The sequence below is a fragment of the Mus musculus genome, chromosome 8, assembly GCF_000001635.26.
Source record: "Mus musculus strain C57BL/6J chromosome 8, GRCm38.p6 C57BL/6J".
Classification (NCBI taxonomy): Eukaryota; Metazoa; Chordata; class Mammalia; order Rodentia; family Muridae; genus Mus; species Mus musculus.
This window is the reverse complement of record NC_000074.6, coordinates 9,143,770-9,158,995: the sequence shown is the minus strand read 5'-3', so window position 1 is coordinate 9,158,995 and position 15,226 is coordinate 9,143,770. Positions and strand designations below refer to the sequence as shown.

General features: G+C 44.4%; 2 long non-coding RNA genes across 5 annotated transcripts; one reads left to right on the top strand and one right to left on the bottom strand.

The window, feature by feature from the left end:
* The first annotated feature begins 1,225 nt into the window (after positions 1 to 1,225).
* Gm31726 lies at positions 1,226 to 10,985 on the top strand. 4 transcript variants are annotated; one of them, XR_378698.3, is made up of 5 exons: positions 1,226 to 2,192; positions 5,305 to 5,458; positions 6,276 to 6,946; positions 7,793 to 9,232; positions 10,898 to 10,985. It is a non-coding gene; the product is annotated as a predicted gene, 31726 (long non-coding RNA). The 4 variants fall into 4 exon arrangements; XR_003947502.1 differs by having other exon boundaries at positions 6,276 to 8,875; positions 9,160 to 9,232; XR_003947500.1 differs by having other exon boundaries at positions 6,276 to 9,232.
* Positions 9,946 to 14,327, bottom strand: 4930453L07Rik (RIKEN cDNA 4930453L07 gene). The gene is made up of 3 exons (NR_073360.1): positions 14,304 to 14,327; positions 10,879 to 12,130; positions 9,946 to 10,108 (listed from the first exon to the last, which is right to left on the bottom strand). It is a non-coding gene; the product is annotated as an RIKEN cDNA 4930453L07 gene (long non-coding RNA).
* Positions 14,328 to 15,226: the final 899 nt, after the last annotated feature.

The following is a 15,226-nucleotide window of genomic DNA, read 5'->3' as shown; positions in this document are numbered from 1 at the left end:
CTCTGGCGATGATTCTCTGCATGCACTGGATTTTTCCCCCCTTGAAGGATGCAGACGAGCGTGTAAACAGGGGATGCGCGCTGTGATACAGGCTGGGGCTTGACTCTCCCTACTTCCGGCTGTGAGGGAATCAGTTCTGAGCTTATCTGGCTGCCGCAGGAGCCGTGAGATCCGTTCATCAGATTCTGCCTGAGAATTCGCCTTTGTGAGGGTGGAGAAAATTATGCCTAGTAAGATTTCCATTTCAGTTCAATTTGCTCTCAGCTCGGCAGAGCAGCTGAAGAGGGGGCAATCTGGAGGGAAGAGAGCTTCAGGCATGAGGGGACTGGATGCATTCCGGAGGGTGTGCTATGGCTAAGCATTCATAGGATGCCTTCGGGATGCTATTTACCCTTTAAGGCGGCAAACAAACAAACAACGCTTTCATTTTCTTAGATTTCAATCTAAATATCACCTATATTGTAACCCCTTTCCCACCAGAAAAAAATAAATAAAAAGATTTAGATTTCATTGTGGTAGGCTGAACCATCACTTTCTTTCCAATGAGTAGGATTCTCAAATTAAGTATTCTGCCCTGAGAGCAGTTGAGACAAACAGGGCCTAGGACTGAGCTGGCTCCTGCCTTCACTGCTAGGAGTGGGTCTCGCCAGCCCAGCTCCGATCGTTATGTAAACGAAGTCAGAGAAGATTTGACTTTTCAACTGTCAAATTGATGATAAACAGCAGGAAAAATCATTACTTATTATATTTTTATTATATATTTAAACCACTTTCCTGGCATCCGTTTGTTTGCCAGCGAGTCTGGGAAAGCTGAGCCGCATAGCAATCTCTCAAACGATTCCTGGGCATTGCTATTTATTGCTATGTGAGTCTAATATTTCACAGTCTTTCTGCCTGGAACTTCTGATTCTCCTCACATATTTTTAATCCACTTTCTATCTTCTTGAGGAGAGATCAAAAGATTGTGTGATTTATGCTAACTTAGCAAAGAGCTAGTTAACTGTCTCCCTGTAAAGGTGAATGGTAATTTTTTTTTTCCTCCTGGTCTTTTCTTTCACTGTGCTGCTTGGCACTGTAGATTTCTTATAACATTTGTCAAAATGAATTTATTGAAAGGGATTTATTACCACTAGATATTATTCTGTCATTTGGTCACCTTGCAGTTTATTTTATTAATAACAAGCACGCAGGCAGTATCTTCAAAAGCTCTGCATCTTTCCTGGGAGCTGCATAGCATCTGCGTGGGTGTGGGATAGGGTTGGATCCATTCTGCAAAGATCACAGATCAACCTCTGACCCCAGCGCCACCCCACACGTACAGTAACACGGAAGTAAACGTCCCCTCTGGTTCCCCTTTCTCAAATCTGCTTCTAGCCAAGCCCGGCAGGGTCAAGGCTTCCTCTACGCCTGGGCCACAAGCGTTTGTTCTTTTTTATCGTCCTCACGCAGGCACCGAGGGGCCTTTAGCCGCAGTGGGTTCCTGAGACTGCAGTTTTCATTGTGATAACCTGACCTCCAGAGGCCTTGCCCTTCAGTCTGTTTAATGAAGCGCTGAGCCAGAAAGGGTCTTTGTTCTCTCATCGCGCTCTCCACACCGTTTCACAACGCACCCGATAAAGAGCTTCTGTGGGATTTGTCTAAAACAAGTGCATTTTGAGGAGTTGCAGGACGCTTGAGAGAACAATGTCATCAAAGATGTGGGGAACATGTTTCGATTGTCGAGTTAGAAAGCGCAAGGTGTGGTGAGATGTGAGGGTGCAACCTTCGCAGTATGCAAAATGTGGGATTTAAATATTCTCATAAAAAGAAAGCCACCCCAATAGATTGAGTGGAGGTACTTCACTTTTGAATTAAGAAACACAATGAGTCTGAGGATGCGGTTAGGGCTCCTGCTCAGGGATGGGAGATGAATGCGAACCCCAGAGATTGTGTGATGAGAACTCCTGGATCCTGCAAAGCTCTCTGGAAAGCCTGCGAACCATGTGAGAAGCAATTCCCTAAGAGGATCACAGGATGCCTGCCCGTTGGCAAGATAGTGTGAGTTGTTTCTTAGTGCTGTTCAGTGAAAGAACAAGTTCCCAACCAACACGCCCAGAGTCTGTCCTCTGGAAACCTGCAAGCACCCAGAAGAAACATTTAAAGGAAGAGCTAGCTCAATCAAGCATGAGGTCCGTGGAGATCGTGTATCTGAGGTAGGAACAATATACTAAGTTTTGTCATTGTTAAAGTCTCCCACCCCCAGAAAGACACTTCAGAGAAGAAACATTTTATTTGTAATCTCCCAGGGAGAGAACTGAACATGCAGAGAGGTGCCCTGCCACAGGGTGTGAAAGATGGGTTCATTTTAAACCACTTTAAGGGTAGATGCAACTCTGATTAGGATTTTTGGGGGGCGCTGATCAATTCTATAGAATTTTAATTTTAGAATTTAACCACCCAGATGTTAGCAAATTATATGATATCTCACCAGGCATAACCAAGTTGACCCTAATAATGCCAGAGTTATATCCTAAGGTGCATAGTTTTGGTCACATGCTTATGATTCATTAGACGGCTTGACATCGATCATGCAGAGGTTATTAGATGAAGCTGTCACCAAAGTCAGTTGTAAAGACTGCATATTGAAGCTGGGTCTTCCTGGGATGTGAGACATCACCTTATATTATCAGCAGATATGAGAGCAATGAAGAAGTATTAGTGTGCTCTTAGGGAGCCAGGTCAGACTGCTAGCAATGGCAGCCCTGCAAACTGGTTATAAGGCACTAGGCATAGACACTAGATAATGAGAAGGTTTTAAAAAAATGACCAAGGTATATCTGGTGCTGTCCATGTGGGGCGACACCCTCATTGGGCCAGGAATTAAACTGGGATTTGAGAATAAGATAATTAATCTGGTCCGATCTTAGGTTAGTTAAAAAAAAAAAACATGCAAATGAACTGGCAGAAGGTGATGTGACCCGACTGGTACCTGCTTAGCCCAGAAAGTTCTGGGGGGGGGGGGCAGACAATGAGCAGAAACTCACAGCTGCTCTGAGTGCAGAGAGATAGGGACTGCCCAGCTACAAATGAGACTCGTGTATCGTACCCTTCCCCAAGAACAGGGTCTACTGAGGAAGAGGAGGCAGGAAGGTATATGAGCTGATATTGCGGGGCACTGAAGCTGCATAGCATCTTCTGTGCATGACAGGGCCACTGCCCTCAAGAGTATGATCAAAATACACTGTATACACACACAAAATTCTCAAATAATAAAGATATCATATTAGGATATAATGTGAGATAACAGAACACTACGCAGCCTTAAAGAGTGTAATTTGCAGCAATGTCAGTGGGGATGAGGACTGTAAGCTAAAAGAAATAAGTCTGACAGGAGACAGCAAGTACTGTGTGGTCATGTATGTGAGTGTGTGTATGTGAGTGTGTGTATGTGTGTGCGTGCATGTGTGTATATGTGTCCCTAAACAGAAGTCAAGTTCTGTTCACTTGTTCTGCCTCTCTCTCTCTCTCCCTCTCTCCCCCTCCCCCCTTCTTTCCATTCTTTCTTTCTCTCTCCCTCTCCCCCCCTCTCCCTCTCTCTCCCTATTCTTCTCCCATCACCATGTTTCAGCTTGGCTGGCTGTCCATCAACCCCAGCACCACTCTTAGTCTTCAATGTCCCCAGCCCAGGTGACAGGATTTCAGGTTTATCTGGCTATGCCTAGCATTCTTACATAGGTAGTGATGTCTACACTCAGAACCTCAAGTGTGTGCAAAAAGCATCTTTTCAGCCTGAATATACCTCTGGTCTGGAAAAACAAAAACAAAAATAAAAAACCTTAACTTTTTTTTTTTTTTTTTGCACATTATGAAGCAACTTTGGCTTTGATTTAGCACATGGTTTCGTGATATCCTAACTATTTTCATAATTGAAGAATGTGTTTATTTTTTTCTTCTTTTTTTTAATTAGGTATTTTCTTCATTTACATTTCAAATGCTATCCCAAAAGTCCCCCAGACCCACCCACCCATTCCCACTTCTTGGCCCTGGCATTCCCCTGTACTGAGGCATATAAACTTTACACGACCAAGGGGCCTCTCTTTCCAATGATGGTGACTAGGCCATCTTCTGCTACATATGCACCTAGAGACACGAGCTCAGGGGGTACTGGTTAGTTCATATTGTTGTTCCACCTATAGGGTTACAGACCCCTTTAGCTCCTTGGGTACTTTCTCTAGCTCCTCCATTGGGGGCCCTGTGACTTTTAATGTGGCAAATTACCTCTTACCTCTAGGGCTCAATCTGGAACCATCTTCTCTTGACCTGAGGCTCCTCTCCCATCATGCAAATGAACAGCACACACCCTCATGCAGCTTGCATGCCCCATGCACCTACTGATGACATCTTCATATTATCTCTATTGCCACTATTCTCAGTGTGGTCTCTGAGACAGCATTGCCACCCAGTCCCCACATAAATCCACAGAATTAGTCAATGGCAAAGTACCACCCTGCAACCTTGCTTAAGAATCCAGAAGGAAGTGGTCTCTGGGTAGCTTATCCTTCAGTCTCTGTTCCACTTTTTGTCTTTGTCTTTCCTTTAGACAGGAACATTTCTTGGTCTAAAATTTTGAGATGTGTGGGTGGCCCCATCCACTGTGGGCCATTATCTATCTACTGGAGGTAGCCTCTACAAGTTCTAGTTCCCCTTTGTTGGGTATTTCAGCTAAAGTGATCATTATTGGCTCTTGGGAGCCCCTCACTTCCCTAGAGTCTGGGACTTTCAGACACCAACTCCCCACAGTATTGCTGATGCCAAGAAATGCTTGCTGACAGGAGCCTGATATGGCTATTCTCTGAGAGGATCTACCAGCCCCTGACCAATACAGATGCAGGTACTCACAGCCAACCATGGGACTGGGCCTGGGGACCCCAATGGAAGAGCTAGAGCAAGGACTAAAGGAGCTGAAGGGGATTGCAACCTCATAGAAAAGACAATATCAACTAACTTGACCCCTCCAGAGCTTCTAGGGACTAAACCACCAACCAAAGAGTACACATGGAGGGATACAGGACTACAGCTACATATGTAGCAGAGGATTGCCTTATCTGACATCAATGGGAGGGGAGGGAGGCTTGTTGCCCCAGTGTAGGGGGATCCTAGAGGGGTGAGGTGGGAATGCATGAATGCATAAGAGGAGCACCCTCATAAAGGAAAAGGGGAGGGGGGAGGGGTGTGGGATGGGGGACTTATACAGGCGTAACCAGGTAGGGGGTACCATTTGAAATGTAAATGAATAAAATGATTAATAAAAATAATTTTAAAAAGAGACTACAGAAGGAGACCGGGCCGCTGCCTACTGGTGAGAACACTAATTCACTGAGGTTGCTTGTCTCATGACCTCCCAGGCAGATGGAGTTCTATGTCTGTAAGAACTCCACCGCTCCACTATCGCTGCCGTCCGCCCCTTATTGAGTTGTCGGTAAGTGTTTTTCAATAAACAAAAAGCATAAAACCACTTCCCACATGACATCTTCCCTATGTTTCCTTCAAAGTATCCATTTAAAACGCTCTATGATCATATAGCTGGCTCACAGCAGGTAAATAAATAATCCATCCTGCTGCAGGTGACAGATTTTTTTTTTTATTTGAAAATTGCCATCATACTCCTCCTTTTGCGACGATTGGCCACGGGTTTCTTACTGCTGTGGTTAGATGGGTGGTTCTTCACTGGGGCTATTCTCTTTCCAAAGGGACCGTTGGCACTATCTGGAGTTAGTTCTGATTTCAGTAACCTTTGTGGGGGTGGGGGGGCTGCTTCTTTCATGTGTAGAGGCCGGGAGGCTGATAAACATCCATAACATCTGGAGCCGCACCCTCACTTCAAAACATTTCCTGGCCCCACATCCCAGTAGTCCCTGATTCCAACCCCCCTGGCTTTCAGAGTCTCTCATCAAACACACACCACGCTCTCTGCGGCACAGTCCTTCAAAACCTGTCCCTGGTACCCTCGTTACACATCATCCCTTGCCAATTGCAGCAATGTGTAGGACCAGAACTAAATATTTTTTAGCAATTTATTAGACATAAAATCTTTATTCCTCTAAACGTTCATGAAGAATCAGATCCAAGCTGAAGCTTCAGGCTTTTGCCAATATTCCACATGCAAATCAGAGGTATTGACTGGGCTTTCAATTCCCTGACGGAGGGAGGCTTTATCAGCCATGGTGAGGAGGCCAAGAGGCACCAGCTTCCTCACTGCTGATAACGATAACGATGTCCTTTGTCTTTCTTCCCAGCATGCTGCACTCTGGGTGTCAAAGTTCAGCATGGAGGCGCTTCAGCCCTTCAATTTCAGGTCTTTCGCTTTAGAGTGAACAGCTTGAATGACGCAGGAAAGGTCAAAGCCCCTTTGCAGGCAGTGTACGTGGCTAGCCCGCAGGGAGCCACCACAGAGGCCAGCCGCGGCTTCAGAGCTTTTCCTTGTGTGGACTCAGTGACTGTTGTCAGATGTACCAACCATTTGTAAACTGCCCAGTCAGTCATTTACAGGCTCGACTCTAGTTCTAACGCCCTCATCCCGGGCCTCTGAGCAGAGTCACCTTCATCGGGTGCGTCTCCATCCCACCGTGGCAACCCTAGTAGGTGTAGACAGTGTAAATGGTGGCTTCTCTCAGTCACACGATTCCACCGTGATGCCGCTGAAATACCGACGGCAGGGACAGACTTCCCATAGCTGAATCTCAGTCGTCTTCAAAAGGGAAAAAAGCAGTCATATCTTCCAGAGGATGTGGCAACCAACAGTGCTCCTTCCAGAAGCTCCCTGAAGGATGGATTCCCAAGAGCAGAACTCTTCATTCTGCACAGCCTCCGTGAAGAAGGTGCAGAGGAGACTAGCTGATCCTTGCCGTGAGAGGGAATTTAGGAAAGAGACAGACCATCCCTACAGTGTGTGTAGAAATTCCAGTGGGTAAGTACATTCAGCTTCATTTCTCATCCTGGTTCCAAAAGTACACAACACAGGTGCCTGGGTGTTGGTGATCATGACCACATGACACAGAGAGGACAGTGCATGGCACTAGCCTTCACCTCCCTGGAAGGAATTTGGAGAGAGACGCATGAGAAAAGGTGAGGTCTCCAGCTTTCCTGCCTGGAAGCTTGGTATTTATCAGCCTACAGTGTTGAAGGAGCTAGATCAAAAGGAGACCAAGGAACAACTCGGTATTCCAAGCTCTTTTAAGGGTGAAGAAAGCTTTCCTAAGATCCAAATGATTATAATTTCCATATGCAATCCACCTCTACGAGCCTTAGGAACAGGAATCAAAGCAAAAATTTTAGGAGCATAAATAATTAATTTTCCCAAATTACAAACTTAGCAAATCTCCAAGTCCTCAAATTGAGCTATTTAAATGTGGTAAGTATATTATTTCTCTCATCTGAAGGCTGAGGCATTGTGTATATTACCATTCCCAGCACCTCTATCTGCTGAGCCATCTCTCTGGACTCAGCCTGTTACTTGTAAGGCAGCGTCCTCCTCACCCTGAGGTTTATGTTTGTTTCCACGAGTCTGGAAGCCACGGAGCCACAGCAACCCTCCTGCATGTCCATCTTCTCAGGTGTGTCCTGGCATCCCCTCAAGTCAGCTAGCGCCACAAGGACTGTTAGTCACTGAGTCATCTCCCCAATCCATGAGCTCATAGGATCTCTTCCTATACATGAATATTTTGGTTGTATCTTTGGGTAATTCATAGTAGTTCACCTGCATATCTCTATCCCCTGCTTTTCTCAGTTTTGACTGACATGTTCTTTTCTCTAGGATGTCATCTGGACTTAAATGATTCTCACTTGAGTTAACGGTTGGTTTCTGAAGAGTTTGACTTACCTGTAATCTTCAGGGCTGTGATGTCACGGGCCCCATACAATGAACTTAAGCATGGTGGATGACCTTCTCAGGGAACTCCAGCTCTCTGTGGAGTATAACTATCAACCACCAGACGATTGATTCTTTGATCAAAGAGGGGAAGCCCAAGGCACTGTCCTGCCCATGGTCTCCCAGATGCTAAATGTGAAATCTCTCTCCTCTGTTTCTCACAGCAGTAACTAATTTGATTAAATTATATGCATTAAAAATCACCAAGAATCCTCTCCTGATCACTACACAGTAAGCAAGCCTGGTCATTTTAATGAATTTTAATACGTGTGAATGACTGGATTTCCCCCTTTGTATCCAGGGAGGGGCATAGTGCAAATGTTGAGAAGTTGGGACCAGACATTGACAGCCTCGGGGCCTCGTCACACCGAACTCTAAATCAAGGGCTCTCAATCGTTTTCCTAATTAGAACATTATTGGCTTTCTTTTTCACAACGGTATGGTTTGAAAAGCTCTCTCCCAAAGCATTGCATGCCTAGTACAGAGACCCCACCCTTACCAGGGCTGCTCAGGGCTCTCATCAACCCGCTTCTACCACAGGCTTTTAGATTGGGGAGGGGAGGCTGGGATTAGCAGAAGGAGACGGAGAACAAGGTAAGGAGATCTCCCTAATTCCACCCATTCTGGACTATTTCATAGCTGTTGCTATTGGGTAATGTTTCGAGGTTATTCTTTTCTCAATGTATAGTTAAATTAACTTAATTTCTCACATGTGTTCCTGAACTGTCAGAGGCTCAAATGAACAAAGACCAAACAGACATTCCAGGTGCAACGCACAGGTCCACACAGGGGTTTTCACGGGAAAACAATGCCTACAGACCCGTCGGGCAAGTCTGAAAACCATCATCATACGCAAGATCTGCTCCAGTGGAAAGCAAATTTTCACAACCTTGTAAATGGCCCCAAGCGCCAGTGTGGCGATCAACATCAACTCAAAAAGCAACACAGAGCAAAAAACCGACTGAAGGAGTATGATTCTATTAATAGCACCAATTAGAGAGTTTTACATGAGATAGGACAGGATACTGAGTTATTTGTTAATTAAATATATCAATCTTTTGGTTTGAAAACTACTAAGAATAGTGTAGAATAACCCCTTCCAGTTCGCTGACTTTCTGAAAGTCATTGGGGGTGGTGATAATTTTGGACAAATAAAACCTTCATTGATCCTAAAAAATTGGACATTATTCTTCCCTAAAACTTATTCACCCACTGCAGCTAAATTATGTGATTTAATCTCTTCTTTTTACCAGGATCACATCTGCCTTCTCTATATCTGATGGCATAGTTTTAAATTTGACACTTAAATCTTTCCGTAACTCAAAGGTATGTGAATGTCCTAGTGCCTAGCCCTAATAAATAAAAATGCATTTGTAATTTTCTAATAGAAACCATATCTATGAGAAAAGAAAATGTGTGTGTGTGGAGAAGAAGGGGGTGGGTGGAGAAATGCCATGCCTTGGTGAAGTGAAGAGCGGCATACTGGATGCCTGAGCAGTCCTTCCCCCCATAGTCATTCCTGCTCTCGAATATTAGTATATCCCACTTTCAGGTTGTTTTTCCTTGGCAGGAAATAAATATTTAATAAAGTTGGTCGACGCTGGGACTGTCTGGGAAACCATGCCAGTAAATTTTGGGAGTGGGTGGGTTTGGGGAGCAGGGCAGGGGTAAGGTATAGGGGACTTTCAGGATAGAATTTGAAATGTAAATGGAGAAAATATCTAATAAAAATGTTTAAATTTTAAACAAACAAACAAACAAACAAAAAACCAGCTAATGGCAGAGCATTGGGGAAATGCAATGTCTCTTCCTCATCTCGGAAATGAAGATATATTTTCAATATTTCTTGTCTTTGACCACCCTTTCTTGAACTCAACAAATCTAAAATATGTGGTTTGACGAAAGTAATTAAAGTGTGGACATTTTGAGCTATTTTGATGTTTGCCAGGAGATCTTGTCTCCCTACCACTTCATTAATTTAAATGACCTGAAAGTTACTCAGGTCATTTACCTTGAAAACTAGTCCAAGACAAATAGCCCTATTCCAGTGAGTTTAATTTGTCAAGCAAAATAAGGTTGGAGGCTCATTCTTTCCACAAGATCATGAAGACGACAAAGGACATCAGGAATATATCCCATGATCAGCCCCTTGAGGGGGTTTGCCTCTGTGAGTTACACGGTCACATCCAAGCAGTTTCATGGCTGCTGTCAAAGAAATAGACAAAAAAAGATCTTTCATAGTCCTTGAAATAACATCTGTAGGTCACTGATAAACATTATTAGAAGTTGTATATTAAGTACTATGGGCGTCATTCTGATTTCTCCAAAGAACAGAATGAAAATGGTATACACAACATACACAAGTGTTATGTGTTGATTTACAGATCACATATAGGTATATATAACACACATGTTATTGACATACAACTGTGGGGGTTAAGCCCAAGGCATGAGAACTGATAGTATGAGGTACAGCCCAAGTCCATGTCTGAGTCGGAAGTCTTAGACTCTTTGGTACCCTCAGCTTAAAGACTGTCAAAGAGAAAAGATCCCTTTGTTTAGCCTTTTAATGCATGTAGTTCCCCAATGAAAGCATGGGGAACCACGTGTTTCCCGCCCGTCTTCTTCCTTTTTGAGACAAAGTCTCATTATATATCCATGGTTGGTCTGGAACCTAGGGAGATCTGCCTTACTCTGCCTCCCAAAGGCCTAGTTAATAAAGAGCCTCGGTCAGCCTGTTCAGTGACGACCCCCGCCCCATTCCTACGTATCATTTCAGACATGCTTGGGAATATTACCTAACAAATAGGTGAGTACACCATGACTCAGTCGCCTTAGCATAGAAGTGATCACCGTGCCCAGCAAAATGTCCACAGTGCATTTGTAGTCTCCTGTCTTCTTTCACGTTCCTAGTTTGTAGTCATTCTGGACAATAATACTATTCAAACTATTCCAATACCCAAATAACTTACCATTTTCTCTTCAATACAGATGCAGGCGATGAGTAGATGCCTCCGTGGCTGAGAGCACTGGCTGCTCTTCCAGAGAACCTGGGCCGAGTCCCACCACCCACATCGCAGCTCCGAACAATCTGTGACTCCAGTTCTAGGGGATCTAAGCTCTTCTCTGGCTGTTGAAGGCACCAGGCATGCACATGGTACACAGACATACTTGTAGACAAATCCCTCGTACATATTTTAAAAACACAAACAAACGAGAAGATGTTTAGCACGTATGATCTCTCAGAGTTACCCGGGCACATATATTATGAGAAAACCAGCTGCTTTCCTCTCCCACCCCTGGAGGTCTTGGTTTTTTACTGTCACCATCACACAATGGCTGGCAGGGAAGCCTCTCACTATGCTTGAACGATATTAGAAGACAACAGTGGATGCCCTTTTGTAAACATACCTTAAGGAGAGAAAATCGTATTCAGAGACTTTCTCATCAAAAGTCACTGGCCAGAACAGACCCACAACTTCAAGAAGCAGCCAGGGAGGGTAGTTTGGAAAGTGGTTGCCTATCATCACAGAAGAAGAGGCTGAACGGAGCACCTCTGTGCAGGTCTGTCCACTTAGTAATCCCTCCACAGTGTTTCCTCAGCCACCACCATCCCACCACACACAGAGATATGGAACTTTTCCCTCTGTCTGGCTCAGAGTCTGGCTACGTCATGGACCTGGGTCCCTCAAAACATGTCCGATGTTAAAGTGAAGTGTTATCACTTGCCCTCCAGACTTCATGCTTATGACTACTTTCTGCAGTAGTTGTGATTATCTCCTGTACCGTGAATATGCCTATACAACACATAAATATATGCAACCATCTATGTGTAGGTGAGGATAACAGAGAGAGAAACAGAAAAGACACATGCTGTCCTCAGTCCCTAATATCAATTCAATGATGGGGATTATGGGTAGCATCCCCAACACCTATTCCAAGGCACAGCATTCAGTGGGTACTCTAAAATGTTTACTGAATAAATAAATGGATGAGTGAGCAAATGAGCAGAATACATACTTGTGAAACAGAAGGAAAATGAGAGGAAGGGAAAGGCACTGGGGAAACCAGCTCCTCCCCTGAACGTTTTATAAACAATTCTTTTCAGAGAATAGTTTTAAGAGAGAAAAACTGAGACTTTACCTTGAACTCAGTGTCAACTTCTGAATTACACGGCCATTTCTTTGTACTTCGCTTTCAAAATAGTCCACCCCGCTCTCAGGGCTTTAACAACAAAATAAAACTTATATGATTGTAAGTTTCCCTCAAAATAAATGCACATAAACTAAAGAAATCATTTCAGTGCCTTTAGATTGCTTACATTTCTTTGAGTCACATACTTGACACCTTGAAGGGACTTATTATAAAAACGGCAAGCCACACTTTGCACACCAACAGCCCTGTCCACTCAGAAACATGCTTGTCTGGAAAGAGCTGGCAATATGACCACGTGCTCTGGAAGAAGCTTTGTGAGGTTTGGATAGCTGGTGGGATCTGAGACAGGTTTGCTCTTCAGTTTCCAAAGAATGAGCCTGGGGATGACAACCCCACTCTCAGTGTGGAGTAGATGTGTAATACTTCATGTTACAACAAAGACTGACTTTGGCCATTCGGTGAGCAGCACTCCTGTCCCACACAGCACCACACGCGCAATCGCCCACTCTTAACTAACATTAATTACAGCTGAAATTCACTGTGAAGGGAAACAACTGAAGAATTTCCAAGATGTGAGGCTTTCAATTGTAGATCTTTTTAAACAAGCCACAAAGTAAAAAAAAAAAAAAAAAAAAACAACAACAACAACAAAAAGAACCCTCAACATTTAAGATTGAATCTACACACACACACACACACACACACACACACACACACCCCTAGTGCCAAAAAAGTACATTTCATTAATTCTTAGAGATATCTGGCAGACAGCATTTGCTTTGCCATTCAAGATGAGAAAATCAAACAGACAATGGCTGCTGTGTCAGGCAGCTAGGATGGGTATTGATAGAAGCCACGTGGAACTGAGGCATTATTTTTCTGTTCGGTTGTTGGTTGGTTGGTTTGGGTTTTGAGATAGGCTCTTGCTCTACAGCCCAGGCTAACCCTTCTATGATCACCCTACCATAGAGATCCAAGCTCTATGCCTGCAAGTGTGATCTACAACACTTGCTTATATTGTTCTTGAAGAAAGCAGATTGTCTGATTCCTTGTCTCCCACACCCCATTGCCAGAAACGTCTAGAGTAGCATTGAGTAGATTTTGTAAGTTATATCAAGGGTTAAGTATGTTGTGTCCAGAGAATAAACGGAGAAGCCAGAGGACATCACACATGAATGGAACACTGATGTGCTTGCAGCAACGCTCGCTGCTCTCACTGTGACACAGGTACTTGTATGTAGCCCAACATAAAGAGCAGTAATAGTTTTGAGGGTCATCAGAAAGAGGAAAGCCATGTAGAGACTGCCATATCCAGGGATCCACCCCATAATCAGCATCCAAACGCTGACACCATTGCATACACTAGCAAGATTTTATCGAAAGGACCCAGATGTAGCTGTCTCTTGTGAGACTATGCCGAGGCCTAGCAAACACAGAAGTGGATGCTCACAGTCAGCTAATGGATGGATCACAGGGCTCCCAATGGAGGAGCTAGAGAAAGTACCCAAGGAGCTAAAGGGAGCTGCAACCCTATAGGTGGAACAACATTATGAACTAACCAGTACCCCGGAGCTCTTGACTCTAGCTGCATATGTATCAAAAGGTGGCCTAGTCGGCCATCACTGGAAAGAGAGGCCCATTGGACACGCAAACTTTATATGCCCCAGTACAGGGGAACGCCAGGGCCAAAAAGGGGAGTGGGTGGGTAGGGGAGTGGGGGTGGGTGGGTATGGGGGACTTTTGGTATAGCATTGGAAATGTAAATGAGCTAAATACCTAATAAAAAATGGAAAAAAAAGAAAGAGGAAAGCCATTTTCCAACACTGGAATCAAAGCTTTGAGAACATCAAGTCATCAAAGGCTTTGCTTGAAGAACCAGGCCCCCACTTGCCAACCCTGAGAGACCCATTGTCACCAGAGCCAAGCTGGGACAGGCTGCCTGCTGCTATGCATGATTTATTAAGTCCAGGAACTGATGCAGCAGGAGAGGAGACCCTCATGGCTTTCCCTTCAAAAATCAAACTGCTGGGAGCAGCATACTTACACTGTGGGTAAGATTTCCCTAGAGGGTCTAGGCAGAGGGAGGGGGGATTGAGACACAAGTGTCCCATTGAACACTTCTGGTGTCTGATACTTGAACGTGTGAGTTCCTTGTGTGACTTTCATGGAACATCAAACCCAGCATAGCATGGCTGCTCTGCATCCAAGTGGTATGAGCATGTCATGGTGCCACAAGACCCACCTTAGTGCAGGAAGAAAGGCTCATGTCAAAGGCTCTTTTCCACCAACCTTTTTGCCTTGACCTCTGCCCACTGCCAGTGGGGGCAAAGAACACCTCCTTAGCATTCTATGGTACTATTTGCACACAGTGAGCTGCCTGCTGTATTCCATTGCTTCATCTCAGCCGGTGTTCCACTTTCAGTGTGGGTAAGCACTTAACGCTTTGAATGAGAATGGAAACATTTGCTATTTAAAGTAGTCTTCTTTCAATTAGAATTTTTTATGCCCCACTCTCCCAGTTTATGAATCCTTATGATGGATATAGCTCCTTTTCGATAATTCCTTGGGATGAGTGAATACCCCCAATGTTTACTGAGCAAGGATGTCTATGAATTATGAATGGAGGAAACCGTTCCGATGGACAGGCACTCTAATTAATAAAGCCAGTTTGCTACAGCTTTCTAAATGCATGAGCAGCACCAGGGCTTCGTAGCAGTGTAGCTTATGCAGGTAACAGATTTTAACAGCATAGCTGGGAAAAAGAACAAGGCAAATAGGAGGTGAGCTGGGTGGGCCCAGGACAACCCACTTTGTTCCTAAACACCTCTTCTGCTTCCCTACCATAAGGGCGTCAGACTGGACCAGACAAATGCACTTACATAAAGAAGTCTTTCTCTATAACTGGTGGTTTAACCCCTAGCGTTCACTAACCATCTGTTGGTGGAGTATTTCCCCTGGGCATGCTCTTAGAAGGTAAATATTCTCAAGCTACAAACAAGGTCAATAGGCAGCCGTGCCTTTGATAAAAGATCCAAATACCTCTAAGATCTATAGTTTGGTAGATCAGACGTTTACAACCCCTGGGCTTTGGATCAGGGCATATATCGTCGACACTATGTTAAAATAAGACGATTTTGATCTCACAAGGCTTTCCAACGCAGCCTC